Below are 16846 nucleotides of genomic sequence, written 5' to 3' on the forward strand. Positions count from 1 at the left end.
AAACCATCAGATCAAGATAGAAAGACTGATAGATTATCTCTCCTCTGTTATACTGACCCACAGCTTATGGTAACTCAGGTCCCTGGTCAGACAAAACTGATCATAAATATTGATGAATTAGTTAAATGATGAAACTGATTATATATTATGGTTATTGGTTAAATTAAAAAAAATTCCAGATATTATGATAATTAATGCAAAGACACATGTCCGCCCAGACTTCCAGCAGGCAGTGTTCTGACCCTCTCTTATGAACATCAGGTGGATTTCTCTCCTTAATTAAACACACATGGAGTTTAAAAAGAGGAGGATTTAGACCGGCATTACTGCAGGGTTCCTTCAATGTCCTCTAAATACACTGCCGATTCCCTACCCTGCTTTCAGTGCAGGAGTCTGAGTCACAGTGACCTGTCCATATGATAGAGAAGCCATGGAGACGTAAGATATATTTAACCTCCCACATACTGTATGTTCATGTTCAAATGGCAGTATGGTATCATTCAGTTAGTACTTTTTCTGACACATAATATTCTAAACTGAATGTTGACCTCTCCTCCTCTCCTCTCCTCCTCTCTCCTCTCTGTACCATTTCCCCTTTGTGGTTTTCTTCTATACTTCTGCAGCAGTAGTGCAGTCATCAGCTACCTGACTGATTATAATTACTGTTAGTGTTTTCAGTCCAGCAATCAGCCCCCCCCCCCCTCTTCTCACCTCTCACCCCCCTCCCTCATGTCTGTTCTCTGCTCTCCACCTGCAGTGAGCTCCAGCATCAGAGTGCAGTCATGTGGAGCCTGACTGAGGGAGGTTTTTGTACGGTGCTTTATCACTGTGTGAACACATATTTACTGCTTATAACATGGAAACTCTGGCAGTAGTAAACTCCTGCATCCTCAGCCTGGACATTACTGATGGTCAGAGTGAAGTCACTGTGAGTTCCACTGCCACTGAATCTGGAAGGAGTCCCAGACATAAGTGTTTTGGCTTCATAGATCAGGAGTTTAGGAGCTGCTCCAGGTTTCTGTTGGTACCAGTATAATCGAGGGCTTGATGGTCCTGCATCATACACATCACTGCTGGTTTTACAGTTGAGAGTGACTGATCCTCCCTGTTGAACAGCTTTCACTGCAGGAGTCTGAGTCACAGTGACCTGTCCATATGACTCTGTTCAGAAAACAGAAAGAATTCAGAGAAATATTAAAGCTCAGATACGTATTTCTATTGTTTTTTAAATAGTATGAATTATAAAAAAGAAGCTTACTCTGAAAGCAGAGGACAAGTGTCCAGAGGAACATGAAGATGAAAGTCATTGTTGAGTTCTCCACTATGAGAATCAGCTCTTACCCATGAAGTGGTGAACTCACAGGGCTATAAATAATCCCCCCAAGACTAGAACTGTGACCACTCATGCAAACTGACACATCAACTACTGAATGTAAATGATCTTCCTGAGTGAAACAGACCGTTAGGGTTACAGTAATGATTAGTATGTACACACACACACACACATAGATGTGATTGGGAGAAAAATGTCTTTCTATGAAATGGATAGATTGATTGATAGATTATTGAACTCTGTAAAGCGGTTTGAGACATTGTCTGTTGTTAATGGTGTTATACAGTATATACATTAAATAAATAAAAGTGAATAAAAGTCTTGATATTTTGGCAAAGGTGCAGTTCTAACAATCTCATGTACAAATCAGATGAACCAGAGACCGCTACTTCTGTTTCAGGTTCTCCAGGATCATTATACAGATTACTCAGACTCATGCCAAGACCTCAGTATGGTAGACTATCTGGTGACATCACACACAGTAGTCCGAGTCCAGTGCTCTCTTTCTGAGATCACCAGGATGGCAATCAGCAACACCGCAACACATATGTGAATCATGATGTCTATCGGCAGGGAAACTACAGAGAGCTGATGCAGTTGGGCATCTGTCAGCTTGTCTCCAGATAGCCCCAGATGGATAATTACAGAATCTGTCTCTCTCTTCTAGTTCAACAGCTACCTCTAGTGGTGGGGAAACACACTGCACACACATTCTGATGTTTATAATGTCACCTGCAACAAAGGCACTTTCTCTGCATACATAAGGGGCATAGTTGAAGGGTCAGACATGCACATCCTGTTGGACACTGGTTCAATCATTTCATTTATCAGTTTGAATGTATGAATGTCACTCCCATCATTGAACAGAAGCCCTCTCAAAAATAATTTAAACTCATCAAAGTGACTGGACCAAGTTTGGGCACACTAGGCCCTGTTAACATTACACCTTGACTGGGCTGAATTTGGACACACTGTTAACATTACACTGTGACTGGGCTGAGTTTGGACACACTAGGCCCTGTTAACATTACACTGTGACTAGGCTCACTGAGTTTGGACACACTAGGCCCTGTTAACATTACACTGTGACTGGGCTGAATGAGTTTGCTGCAGGAAGTGCTTAGGTTACTAGTAATGTCAGTCAGGCCATTCTACTTGGTTGGGACTTTCTTCAGCAGAACTATAATGCTAGATTTAGGTAGAGGTTTGTGTCATCTTCACAATCAAGACTCACCACTGCTGTGCACTACAGACATGACACCCGACAGCTGTGCTGCATTGATCTCTGAGTGCACCAACACACCTCCCTTTTGGGAAGCGCACTGTACAGTCAAGCTGATCCCTTCTGCTGCTAATCTGTATGCTCCACATGGAGACAGTGGTCTGCTTGAGCCTTACCAGATGGACTGGGATGGGACTGCAGTAGCCCACACACTCCCAAGAGCAGACAGTGGCCTCACTGTTGTGTGTGTTATGACTCCTACAAACACCCCCATGGGACTTCAGCCAGGAATGTAGTTAGGACAGTTCATTCCTGTATCAGACAATGACATCTGCACAGATACACCCTCAGTTTGTCAGGTAACAGCCCTGTCAGTGTCATCACAGTCTGTGGCAGCCTTTCAGATTCCCAGTTTTCTGAGCTAAAAGTTCTGCTACTGTCCTAAACTGATGTGTACAGCAAGAGTCCAAATGAACAAACCAGTTCAGTCCAGCACAAAATCAACACAAATTCAGCACAACCAATCAGATAGCATGCCTACCGCACCTCTCCCCATATGCAGTCTGTGATCCAGTCAGAGGTAGATGGACCAGTCTGTGATCCAGTCAGAGGCAGATGGACCAGTCTGTGATCCAGTCAGAGGCAGATGGACCAGTCTGTGATCCAGTCAGAGGCAGATGGACCAGTCTGTGATCCAGTCAGAGGCAGATGGACCAGTCTGTGATCCAGTCAGAGGTAGATGGCATGCTGGACCAGTCTGTGATCCAGTCAGAGGCAGATGGACCAGTCTGTGATCCAGTCAGAGGCAGATGGACCAGTCTGTGATCCAGTCAGAGATAGATGGCATGCTGAACTAGTCTGTGATCCAGTCAGAGGTAAATGGTCCAGTCTGGGATCCAGTCAGAGGTAGATGGACCAGTCTGTGATCCAGTCAGAGGCAGATGGCATGCTGGACCAGTCTGTGATCCAGTCAGAGGTAGATGGTCCAGTCTGGGATCCAGTCAGAGGTAGATGGTCCAGTCTGTGATCCAGTCAGAGGTAGATGGACCAGTCTGTGATCCAGTCAGAGGCAGATGGTCCAGTCTGTGATCCAGTCAGAGGTAGATGGACCAGTCTGTGATCCAGTCAGAGGTAGATGGTCCAGTCTGTGATCCAGTCAGAGGTAGATGGTCCAGTCTGGGATCCAGTCAGAGGTAGATGGTGCTGGTCCAGTCTATGATCCAGTCAGAGGTAGATGGCAAGCTGGACCAGTCTGTGGAGAAAGGAGGGAAGAAGGAGAGTGGAGAGGAGAGGGTTCTTGGGATGGAGCTGGAGAACCCCAACAGAAAAAACATGCAAAAGAACAGAACACTCTCCTGTCTGTCCCTGACCAAGACGGACAGATCACTTGACTTTGCTACCTGAGTGCCTAAAGGCTGCCCACTGCTCCTGGGGTCCTGGAGGAAGGACAGTCTGGGAAGGGAAAAATTCACTGCGACCTCGGCCTGCGTGTGTGTCCTGTGTCGCAACCTAAAATAAACGTGTGTGTGTGTTGTTTGTGCCACAATAAAATTACTGAAGTCAGCCTTGTTTGTTTGTTGTTGATGTGTCCTCATGTTCAGCAAAACTCACTAACCTTCTCCACCAATAGGGGGTGCTACTAGCTTGAAGAAGATATGGTGTTGTGTATTTGTTGGTGTGTGTGGGTGTGTGTGTCTGTGTCTGTGTCTGTGTCTGTTAATATTTTTTTTATTTTTGGTGCTGGTCTGGTGGTAGCTTCATGTGTGAATGAAGCTAAATATAGTTTAGAGCCTCGTCATGCAATGCCATGTCTCAGAATACCTGAGTTGTCCTGAGTGAAAGTAAAGCAGTGTAACTGAGCACAGCTGTCTCAGTGCAGTTTTCTGGCTGTAGGTGTAACCCAGGAAACAGAGCTCTCTGTGGGGGAAACTTCTATTTGCATTGCCAGGCCTGAGTGGGTCTGCTAGTCCCAGAATAGAGCAGCGCTATCGCCAGATGTTCAAGTGAGTGATTGGACTGAAGGCTTGTCAGTGAATACAGGCAGCTTTGTTTTCTGTACTTTATATACATTTCAACATTATAAGGGATTTAACAATCAACGACAATCAACAATCTGGAAATATATCTTCAACAATAAGACACACAAAAAATACAAAAACAAGTCTCTGATAGATTGAATCAAATTCCTTTATTAATACATGGTCAAAACACATGAAAGTATCAAGCACTTCAGATTCCCAAATGTCGTAAAAGAGGTGGAAAGGGAGGGAAAGACAGTGACTCAGTGCTGCACACTAACAGAAATCAGAGAGAGTCCCTATCAGAGATGAAGAGTCTTTATCAAACACACTTTCAATCAGGCTAATGACAGACATTTGAAAGGGGACCCTAGGAGCAGTCTGATGTCTTCAGAATCTCAGTGACAGTCTGGGAGCCCTGCTTTGCCTCGCAGGTCACTGAGACCCCCTGGGTCCACTCCTGGAGAGGGAGGGTCAGGGTGTTGCTCCAGCTGTACAGGCCGTCCTTCTGTGGGCCCAAGCGACTGGTCTCCCCGCTCCTGCTGCTCCCCGCTACCTTCCAGCTCAGCGTCCAGTCAGACGGGAAGCCTCCGTTAGCCAGGCACATCAATGTGGCTGAACTCCCGCTGATGTCCAGGGGGGGCAAGACTGTGAGTTTGGGAGTGGTGTCAGCTGAGAAATAAAGCGAAGACAAGAAGGAATTAACAAGGTCGTCTGTTGGTCGTCTGTTTGTACATCGTATACAGATGCAATATGATGGTACGATAGGCTACATTTAATGTTAACAACAATTCGTTTGCGACTGTCTCCAGCGAAATAACGCGAAGAGGTATAGAAAGCAATAAACGAGGTCATCTAATGAAAAATGTCACCTCCACGTTAAATGTGATATTACATACATTATGCAATATGAGTGTACATTAAAGATACAATGTACCTGGGGATTACGTTTTTAAACAATCTGGAAGAAGCTACTGTCAAGCTAATTGATTAGAAAGAGTAAGACTAAAAAGACTTCGCATAGACAGACATATCTACGCAAATGCCATTACTAGGCCTATTACCCTACAAAGACGTCGCAAAGACAGACATATATCTGCGCAAATGCTTTAGCTATGGTGTGAATGTTGTGGAGAAATGTGTCAGTGCAACATCTTGACACATTTCAGAGTTTTAGGTCGTGTCGGTCTAACGTATGACTCGCAGCATCTATACCACCAGAGTAACACGGATTTATTAACCCAATAGGGCAGTAAATATCTTACCACCACCAGTTTCCCAAATACACACGCACAGGTGTATTCTGAGTCAGACACAGTTCCAAGTAAAATTTACGGTCAAAGCACAGAGGCTACATTCAATAGTAAATTACAGACTTCAACACTACTTCCACTAACACAAAGTTTAGAAGCATGAAATATCTTCCTACCTATTTTCTGAAAACACATGCAAGGGATGTCTAATATGTAAAGGGGTTGTTAGGGTGAAAAATGTGAGTCAATAGGCTAGACAAGATCAAAGTACACTTTTTACACCGTCATAAACTGCTCTGCTCATAGCGCAACATATTAAGACTTACTGACAGAATAATCCAAATGAATGCAGAATAAAACACATACTGACAGAATAATCCAAATGTGTGTCCGTGTACTTACTTCCAACGTCAAGTCTACTGCCGCCTCCAAACGTGTACCACAGTGATACAAACGCTATCTGTGGCCGTACAAAAAACCCCTCCTCTGATACGCACTAGTAAGATACCTCTCATTCTTGATATCCCAGGCAAAATTGGCTCAGCAAAGCTATGCCACCAATTATATAAGTCATAACGAATGGAACATGCACACAATTAGGCCTACATCAGTAGCCTATTTTGTTGCATTACCAAATCAGTCTAGCAAGTGTATGATATCTCTGCCTAATAAAGGACACCATTGAAACATATATTAATTTCAAAACCAAATGATTAAATGAAGGCAAATTAACCAAAGCGTTACGATGTAGACCACTATATTATAAAGGATCAAAGATGATATTACTTACTTCCAATATCGAGTCTTGATCCACCACCGAAAGTCCACCACAGTGATACAGTCTCATAGAGACGCTGTACAAAAACCTCTTCAAGGTTCAGAAACTCTAACTGACAACAATGCAGTTACTTTTACATTTAGGGGAACAGTTTACCAGATCCCGAATTCTGTCATGGTTAATTTCAGGTTTAAAATTTTACATTTTCTTCCATCAGTACAAGAATGGATGTCATTTTTTTTACATTTCATAAATGCAAACCAACATTCAATATCATAAATTGTTATCATTAAAAAGAAGACATTCTACAGTATGGCAATTCGCCCTTCAGTGGTAGACAGGTTTGAATGCGTTAGTCCCGACAGTGGAATCAGGTGTAGATTGAAAAGTAAACTGGCTCCAGGTTTAGATCACAGGTCTAGTCCAGATGTTCTTATTGTATGACTACACTAGTGCACTAATAGAGTATGGTTCATCTCTAGAGGAAGTAATGTATTGATACCAGATGATAATTAATTTAGCAGAACAATAAAGCCATTTGTATTATATCTGTCTAGTGTCTACTCAAACAGACAAATATGTCTACTCATTTCATTGATCCTGGAGGTTGCTCTCAGTTCAGTTGTGGATCTGAGGATTGTTTAGTCTTTCTGTCAGTAAGTAGGGCCACACTGGCCTATCACTTAGCCAAGATAAATCTAGCAAAACATCATTTAGGTTTAGACTGTTGGCCTACTGAAGAGTCTTCTTTATTTCTTTTCAGGAGCAGAGGGAATGGGGATCAGAAGGTGCCAGGTAGAAACTGGGGAGGTTGGACATATTTGCATACCCAAAGTGTGAACCTTTTGCTCTTGAGAGCTTTATATCTCAGAAAGAGGAGAACTGGAACACTGAACACCAGCCTGTTTTAGAAGAACAATCTGACAAGAATGACTTTTCTCATTAAATTCCTATGGGCACTCCTGTTCTGCATTCCAGGTAATTTATGTTGCAAACTGAAATTGATTCTTTGAAATAATTGTACAATATGTTTTACAAACCAGTATGCTATTACATTTTTGCAAATTTTCAGAATGCTGGGGCCAGTACAGTGTGACTCAGACTCCAGCAGTGAAAGCTGTTCTTGTGGGACAAACTATCAAACTGGACTGCAGAAGCAGCAGCCCCATCTACAGCAACTGGCTCCACTGGTATCTTCAGAAAACTGGAGAAGCTCCCAAACTTTTAATACAGTTCATAAACTCACGTTTTGGTTCAACTCCAAGTCGATTTGTTGGTGGAGGATCCAATTCTGGAAGTGACTTTAGTCTGACCATCAGTAATGTCCAGGTTGAGGATGCCGGGGTTTACTACTGTCAGACTGTACACTATCCCAACAGTAAATATGTGTTCACACAGTGATAAAGCGCCGTACAAAAACCTCCCTCAGTCAGGCTCCACATGACTGCACTGCTGCTGCTGCAGGAGGTGCTGAAGCATCACAGTAACAGAAGGTTACACGGCACAACTTTCTGCACATTTATAATGTAAACAAACAGTATGGAAATAAACAGTATGACCTATCAACTGTTAAATAAAGGGCGTAAGATTTGAATTACTTAATGAAGGAGAAAATTGTGAAGTAAAATGTGGAAAAGCAAAAACAGCAGAAAGGAGATTAAGCCAGAGTCATGTCCAATCCAGTTCTGCTCATCATCTGAGGTCCCCTTGTTCTCATCCATCTCCCCTGGTGCACTCATCCTACTACACACTGTTCAGTCCTCTACCTGACTGTTACACAATCCACTTTACCAGAGGACACTGGGCCTGTCTCCTTCTCCATCTTCCTGCTATGGTCATTATGGAGATTCTGTCTCCTTATCTGGAGGACAGGTTTGGGATATTCCCCAGGATAGGTGTACTGGTATAACTCCAGTATTTCTCTCAGTGTGGAGAACAAGTGTAATGTTGTACCCAGATCAAAAACAGTTAAAGAGTAACTGGAGCTTTAGTGTATATCCAGTGTTAATGCTTGCACAGTGAAATGCTCAGGTTGGTTGTCCCTGTGTGATGGCTGTGTCTTTGACCTCCTGGCCAAACACTAGAGATCCATATTCGCCTTCTGGATTTAATCATCGTCAGAGTGAATGTTGCCTTGCAGCTATGACTGCATTGCTGCAGCTGGGAAGAACTCCAGAGTCCTGTAACAGTTTAACCGTGGCATGGCTTCAATGAACTGATCCAATAAGTTTTCTCAGGTAATCGGTCATCTCAAACTCAGTGCGAGACCAGTAGGGTAACTGTTGGCCTCTTTCGGGCCAGCCCAAGGCTTTCCCTCTGGCATAAACTCCAGTGATTAGCCCCGGTATTCTGCTTCTATTACTCCAGGGCTGAACTGAGGCCTTCTGGGCCATGACCCCAGTCCAGCGTCAGAGATGAAAACCCAGAAAGTCTGAAGGTTTTCCACAAACAAGCGTGCGATGGTGCGATGGGCAGGGGCTCTCATGTGAATGACCTTACCTCCCCCACATTACCTATGCTGCTCATAGTTCTGTTAATCTCCTCTTACTACTCTGAATAGACTGCACTGTATAGATTCCCTTCAAGTGGACCTCTGTGGGACCAGATAGTGAGTGCATGTGATGGGCAGGGGTTCTAATGTGAATGACAGAGGTGTATCCACAGGCAGGATGTTATCATTCAGTTAGTACTTCTCATGTCATTTTCTCATGGCATAACTACAAACTGATATAAGCAAGGATGTGAATAATGACTTCCAGACCACGTGTGTAGTTACTGTGTATCACACCCTTCAGCACCTGCAGTGAGCTCCAGCAGCAGAGTGCAGTCATGTGGAGCTAGCCTGGATACCAGCCTGAACTCCGCCCACAAAATTTTTGGTCTGGAGATTCAGTCTGGAGTCGAGTTAGTTGGGAGGGTTTAAACGGCCCCGAAAAGTGATCTGACCATTCAAATTGTAAGGGCGGGCTTTATACGTTGATGGACAGATATAGAGAGAATACCGGTATACATCGAACAAAGATGGCGCCGTCTCGGAAGCTTAGTGGGACATATTTTATATGATTTAAGCTATCTACACGACTTTTATATGTCTACATTGACTCGGTTAGTTGTGTATACGCAAAACGAGTGTTGCCCAGGATTATGGGTCTTAACTGAAGCACTCTAGAGCATTATTGATAGGTTATGCTAACGCGTAGAAAAAAAAAACATTCAAACGAATGGTAGCTTCTAGCCTTGAGTGCTAATTAAGTAACATCAACAGATATGACAGCGCATTCATTTTGAAAGAGGAACAGAGAAACGCGATCAAGGCATTTGTCGATTGAAAAGATGTCTTTGCCGTCCTTCCTACGGGATCAGGTAAAAGTTTAATCTATCAGATGGAAATACTACGTTGCTCTGATTGGTTCTAGGTATCCAATTCAGCGAAGAGGAATTTTCTTTCCTGGTTCGTTGAAACACGCCCCATAATCACAGCCCAATAGTCCGGTCTCAGACTCATATTCTGACTAGAATTATGAGTATGACATCGTCAGGCTAATGTGGAGCCTGACTGAGGGAGGTTTTTGTACGGCGCTTTATCACTGTGTGAACACAGCTTTACTGCTTATATAGTGGTAACTCTGACAGTAGTAAACTCCTGCATCCTCAGCCTGGACATTACTGATGGTCAGAGTGAAATCACTGCCAGTTCCACTGCCACTGAATCTGGATGGAGTCCCAGACTGAAGTGTTGTGGCACCATAGATCAGGAGTTTAGGAGATGCTCCAGGTTTCTGTTGGTACCAGCTGAGGCATTGATTACCACAACCAGAGTACACATTCTGGCTGGTTTTACAGGTCATGGATACAGTTTGTCCTGGAAGGACAGCCTTCACTGTCGGAATCTGAGTCACACTGACTTGTCCTTTACATTCTGAAACACAAATGGAATAATGTCAACAACCAACTATAGAACCAGTTAATAATCCAATAAATTAATTCCCATAATCCATGTTGTCTCTGTGTCTCCAAACAGCTGTAAATCAGGTGATGACAGTAACTTGAGCCCTACCTTGGCAGTAAAGAGAGAGGGTCCAGATGAGGATGAGAGCTAAAGGCATCTTGTTGTCCATTCAGATCAGACAGCCTGAACTCACACATGTGCACTACTGAGGCTGCAGTATAAACACCCATAGGGCACTGAGGCGTCCATCACTGATGCAAAGTATCACCTCTAGGCAAATGCTCTGGGTGATGCAGCTAATAAGCAGTAGACAGTATATGTGATATTTTTTATTGAATAATTAAATATTATGAATTCATCTAGTGTCATTACCAATAGACATTGTTTCAAAGCTCTTCACAGAGCCCAAGGTCTGAACCCTCCACAGCACAAGGCCACGGTGGTAAGAAAAGAAAGACATGGAGAGTAACATTTACAAAATGCCTTCTTTTATATTTTAACAATTCAAACTGCACCCATACAGCTGGTTGTTAAAGTGACTCTAACATAAACATAGATAACAGTATTTTAAATGTTTTTGTTTTAATTTTGCGTAAACTCTCTTCAGTACAGCAGTGGGGTAGTTCGTGTTGCAAGAGAGATATCTGATATATGTGCAGACGCTGAACAGTTTTATTTGTTATTCTGATATAGTATATACTTGTTTCATTATATAAGGGAATCATATTGGAGTATTGTGCTTTCTATCCATCTTGAAAGAGTATTTATTTAATTTAATAATATTTTTAGATGTATTTGGCCAAGAAAGAGTTATTAATGGTGTGTGTAGAGAAGTAGAGAAGTGTGTGTTCTGCTGTTACAATCTTTATTACCCCATCTTGTCCTGGGTATGACTACAAATGTAGAGGTATGAGATGTGTGTATTCTGGTGTGATAATCAGTCATGTGGAGCCTGACTGGGGGAGGTTTTTGTACGGCGCTTTATCACTGTGTGAACACTGGGCCATTGTGGTGAATCTGACAGTAGTAAACTCCTGCATCCTCAGCCTGGACATTACTGATGGTCAGAGTGAAGTCACTGTGAGTTCCACTGCCACTGAATCTGGATGGAGTCCCAGACTGAAGTGTTGTGGCATAATAGATCAGGAGTTTAGGAGCTGCTCCAGGTTTCTGTTGGTACCAGGCTAAATAAGGGGTTGTTGATCCTGCACCAACCACATTACTGCTGGTTTAACAGTTGAGAGTGACAGATCCTCCCTGTTGAACAGCTTTCACTGCAGGAGTCTGAGTCACAGTGACCTGTCCATTTGACTCTGTTCAGAAAACAGAAAGAACTCAGAGAAATATTTAACCTCACATTTTTTTTCTAAAGAGCATGAAATATAAAAAAGAAGCTTACTTTGAAAGCAGAGGACAAGTGTCCAGAGGAACATGAAGATGAAAGTCATTGTTGAGTTCTCCACTATGAGAATCAGCTCTTACCCATGAAGTGGTGAACTCACAGGGCTATAAATAATCCCCCCAAGACTAGAACTGTGACCACTCATGCAAACTGACACATGTAGCCTATGTAAATGATCTTCCTGAGTGAAACAGACTGCTGTGTTAACACTCAGATCTAACAAGTGTGCTTTGATCTCTTAGTGGTTGGAAATGATGAAGCAGCATTATTTCATACAAAGCTACTAGTGTCATGTAAACCAGGGGTGTCAAACACAGTGTCCACGTTATGCCTGACAATATATTAATTATTGTTTTGTTAGTTCTATTTACTGTTCCTTTGAAATTACAATCATGATTATTATTTTAGTAAACTCCTGCATCCATTACTGATGGTCAGAGTGAAGTCATGGTGAGTTCCACTGCCTCTTAATCTGGATGGAGTCCCAGACTGAAGTAATTTGGCATCATAGATCAGGAGTTTAGGAGCTGCCCCAATCCCCCCAAAATCCCCCCATGACTAGAACTGTGACCCCTCACGGCAATGACACATCTTCTGTATGGAAATGATTTTCCTGAGTGAAACAGACTGCTGTGTATGCACTCAAATCTAACATTTATCCTTTGATCGCTCTCTTGGTGGTTAGAAGTGATGAAGCAGCATTATTTGCTAATAAAGAAACATACTGTCATGATCATCATAAAGCAGGGGTGTCAAACATACTCTGTCCACATTACACTTGATAATAAATGAATCATTGTTGAAATGTTGATTAGTCAGTTTACTGTTCAAATTCAAGAGATTCACATCTGACCAAAGTGTTTCTGTGTTCTTCCAGTCACGATTATTACAGTAGTGTCATCATATTACACACCACTGCTCTGTCACCATGGACAGCTCTCACGTGGATTATGCTTTGGGTTCTGTGATGGACATCAGAAATAAATACAGTTCAAATAGAAATGACATCAGGTACAAGCCAACACAGTTATCTTCCCATAACCTTTTCAAACCATCAGATCAAGATAGAAAGATTGATAGATTCTCTCTCCTCTGTTATACTGGCCCACAGCTTATGGTAACTCAGGTCCCTGGTCTAAGAAACAGTTCTGAGATCTGTAAGGAGAAGACCATTCTTTATAAAAAAACTGATCATAGATTATGATAATTAGTGAAAAGACAAATGTGTGTCCAGACACTTCAAGCAGGCAGTGTTCTGACCATCTCTCATATACATCAGGTGGATTTCTCTCTTTCATTAAACACACATGGAGTTAAAAAAGAGGAGGATTTAGGCATGAATCACCTTGACATTCTACAATATGGCAATTCTTCCCTCAGTGGTAGACAGGTTTGAAAGCGTTATTCAGTGGAGTCTGGTGCACAGATTGAAAAGTTAACTGGCTCCAGGTTTAGATCACCGGTCTAGTCCAGGGGTGCTTATTGTATGATTACACTAGTGCAATAAGGGAAGAGTATAGTTCACCTCTACAGGAAGTAATGTGTTGATACCATGTGATAATGATTTTAGAAGAACAATAATGCCATTTGTATTATTTCTGTCAGACTCAAACTGCTCTGTTTCATTGATCCTGGAGGTTGCTCTCAGTCCAGTTGTGGGTCTGAGGATTGTTTAGTCTTTCTGTCAGTAAGTAGGACTACACTGGCCTATCAGTTATTGCTGTTAGCCCAGATAAATCTAACAAAACATCATTTAGGTTTAGACTGTTGGCCTACTGAAGAGTCTTCTTTATTTCTTTTCATGAGCAGAGGGAACAGGGATCAGAAGGTGGCAGGTAGAAACTGGGGAGGTTGGACGTATTTGCATAACCAAAGTGTGAACCTTTTGCTCTTGAGAGCTTTATATCTCAGAAAGAGGAGAACTGGAACACTGAACACCAGCCTGTTTTAGAAGAACAATCTGACAAGAATGACTTTTCTCATTCATTTCCTCTGGGCACTCCTGTTCTGTATTCCAGGTAATGTATTTAGCAATATGAAATAGATTATTCGAAATCATTTTACAATGTGTTTTACAAACCAGTATGCTATGAAATGTTTGCAATATTTCAGAATGCAGGAGCCAGTACATTGTGACTCAGACTCCAGCAGTGAAAGCTGTACTTTTGGGACAAACCATCAAACTGGACTGCAGAAGCAGCAGCCCCATCTCAGGCTATAGCGACGGTGTCTCCTGGTATCTTCAGAAAACTAGAGAAGTTCCCAAACTTTTAATACACAGCATAAGCACATGTTATGGTTCAACTCCAAGTCGATTTGTTGGTGGAGGATCCAGTGGGGGGAGTGACTTTACTCTGACCATCAGTAATGTCCAGACTGAGGATGTAGGAGTTTACTACTGTCAGAGTGTACACTGGATAAGCAGTCAATTTGTGTTCACACAGTGATAAAGCGCCGTACAAAAACCTCCCTCAGTCAGGCTCCACATGACTGCACTGCTGCTGCTGCAGGAGGTGCTGAAGCATCACAGGAGCAGAAGGTTTCACGGCACAACTCTACATGTTCGAAGGAAACATGTTTCTGCACATTTATAATGTAAACAAACAGTATAACATATCCACTGTTAAATACTGGCGTAAGATTGTAATTAGACTATAAAGGAAAGAGAATATTGTGAAGTAAAAGGTGGAAAAGCAAATACAGCAGAAAGGAGATTATGCCAGGGTCATGTCCAATCCAGTTCTGCTCATCATCTGAGGTACCCTTGTTCTCATCCATCTCCCCTGGTGCACTCATCCTACTACACACTGTTCACAGTGTTCAGTCCTCTACCTGACTGTTACACAACCCACTTTACCAGAGGACACTGGGCCTGTCTCCTTCTCCATCTTCCTGCTATGGTCATTATGGAGATTCTGTCTCCTTATCTGGAAGACAGGTTTGGGATATTCCCCTGGATAGGTGTATTGGTATAACTCCAGTATGTCTCTCAGTGTGGAGAACAAGTGTAATGTTGTAATCAAACAGTTAAAGAGTAACTGAAGCTTAAGTGTATATTCAGTGTTAATGCTTGCACAGTGAAATGTTCAGGTTGGGTGTCCCTGTGTGATGGCTCTCTCTTTGACCTCCTGGCCAAACACCAGAGATCCATGTCCACCTTCTGGATGTAATCATCGTCAGAGTGAATTTTGCCTTGCAGCTGCACATGACCGCATTGCTGCAGCTGGGAAGAACCAGTCCTGTAACAGCGTAGGCATGGCAGTCATGGCTTAAATTAACTGATCCTATACGTTTTCTCAGATAATCAATCATCTCAAACTCAAACACCTCAACACTCAGTGCCAGACCAGTAGGGACACTGTTGGCCTCTTTCGGGCCAGCCCAAGGCTTTACCTCTGTCATAAACTCCAGTGATTAGCCCCGGTATTCTGCTTCTGTTACTCCAGGGCCGAACTGAGGCCTTCTGGGCCATGACCCCAATCCAGCGTCAGAGATGAAAACACAGAAAGTGGACCTCATTAGGACCAGATAGTGAGTGCATGTGATGGGCAGGGGTTCTTATGTGAATGACAGAGGTGTATCCACAGGCAGGATGCTATCATTCAGTTAGTAATTCTCATGGCATAACTACAAACTGAAATAAGCTGGGATGTGAATAATGACTTCCAGACCACTTGTGTAGTTACTGTGTATCACACCCTTCAGCACCTGCAGTGAGCTCCAGCAGCAGAGTGCAGTCATGTGGAGCCTGACTGAGGGAGGTTTTTGTACGGTTTTTTATCACTGTGTGAACACCCAGTTACTGCTTATCTTGTGTGCACTCTGACAGTAGTAAACTCCTGCATCCTCAGCCTGGACATTACTGATGGTCAGAGTGAAGTCACTGTGAGTTCCACTGCCACTGAACCTGGATGGAGTCCCAGACTGAAGTCGGTTGGCCCAGTAGATCAGGAGTTTAGGAGCTGCTCCAGGTTTCTGTTGGTACCAGGACAAGAAATGGTCTGGTCCACTATCCACATACACATCACTGCTGGTTTTACAGTTGAGAGTGACTGATCCTCCCTGTTGAACAGCTTTCACTGCAGGAGTCTGAGTCACAGTGACCTGTCCATATGACTCTGTTTAGAAAACAGAAAGAATTTAGAGAAATATTTAACCTCACATACACATATCCATTTCTTTAAATAGTAAGAATTATAAAAAAGTTGCTTACTCTGAAAGCAGAGGACAAGTATCCAGAGGAACATGAAGATGAAAGTCATTGTTGAGTTCTCCACTATGAGAATCAGCTCTTACCCATGAAATGGTGAACTCACAGGGCTATAAATAATCCCCCCAAGACTAGAACTGTGACCACTCATGCAAACTGACACATGTACTGTATGTAAATGATCTTCCTGAGTGAAACAGACCGTTAGAGTTACAGTAATGATTAGTATGTACACACACATAGATGTAGATGTGATTAGGAGGGAAATGTCTTTCTATGAAATTGGTAGATTGATTGATATATTATTTAGCAGGTTTTGGGCTCTGTAAAGTGCTTTGAGACATCATGTGTTGTTAATGGTGTTATATATACATTAAATAAATAAAAGTCAATTGAAGTCTCTTGATATTTTGGCAAGGTCGTGTTCTAATTATGCCATGTACAAATCAGATGAACCAGAGACCATTACTACTGTTCCAGGTTCTCACCGGATTGTTACACAGATTGCTTAGACTAATGCCAAGACCTCAGTATGCCAGACTAACTGTGATGACATCAGACACAGCAGTCTGTCCGTGTCCAGTGCTCAAGCGTGTCTCTTTCTGAGATCACCAGGATGTCGATCAGCAACACCGCAAAACATATGTGAATCAGGATGTCTATCGGCATGGAAACTACCGA

At 42.7% G+C, this 16846-nt stretch overlaps 2 gene segments (V, D, J or C); both read right to left on the reverse strand.

Moving 5' to 3' along the window:
- Positions 1-4943: 4943 nt before the first annotated feature.
- Positions 4944-10722, reverse strand: LOC308375268 (putative non-functional immunoglobulinn kappa variable 1D-37). The segment is given in 3 exons: positions 10662-10722; positions 10236-10523; positions 4944-5245 (listed from the first exon to the last, which is right to left on the reverse strand).
- A 5013-nt stretch (positions 10723-15735) lies between these two features.
- Positions 15736-16217, reverse strand: LOC308375269 (immunoglobulin kappa variable 4-1-like). The segment is given in 2 exons: positions 16169-16217; positions 15736-16073 (listed from the first exon to the last, which is right to left on the reverse strand).
- Between the last annotated feature and the right edge of the window lie 629 nt (positions 16218-16846).

The sequence above is a fragment of the Sprattus sprattus genome (assembly GCF_963457725.1).
Source record: "Sprattus sprattus genome assembly, chromosome: 14".
NCBI classification, from domain to species: domain Eukaryota; kingdom Metazoa; phylum Chordata; class Actinopteri; order Clupeiformes; family Clupeidae; genus Sprattus; species Sprattus sprattus.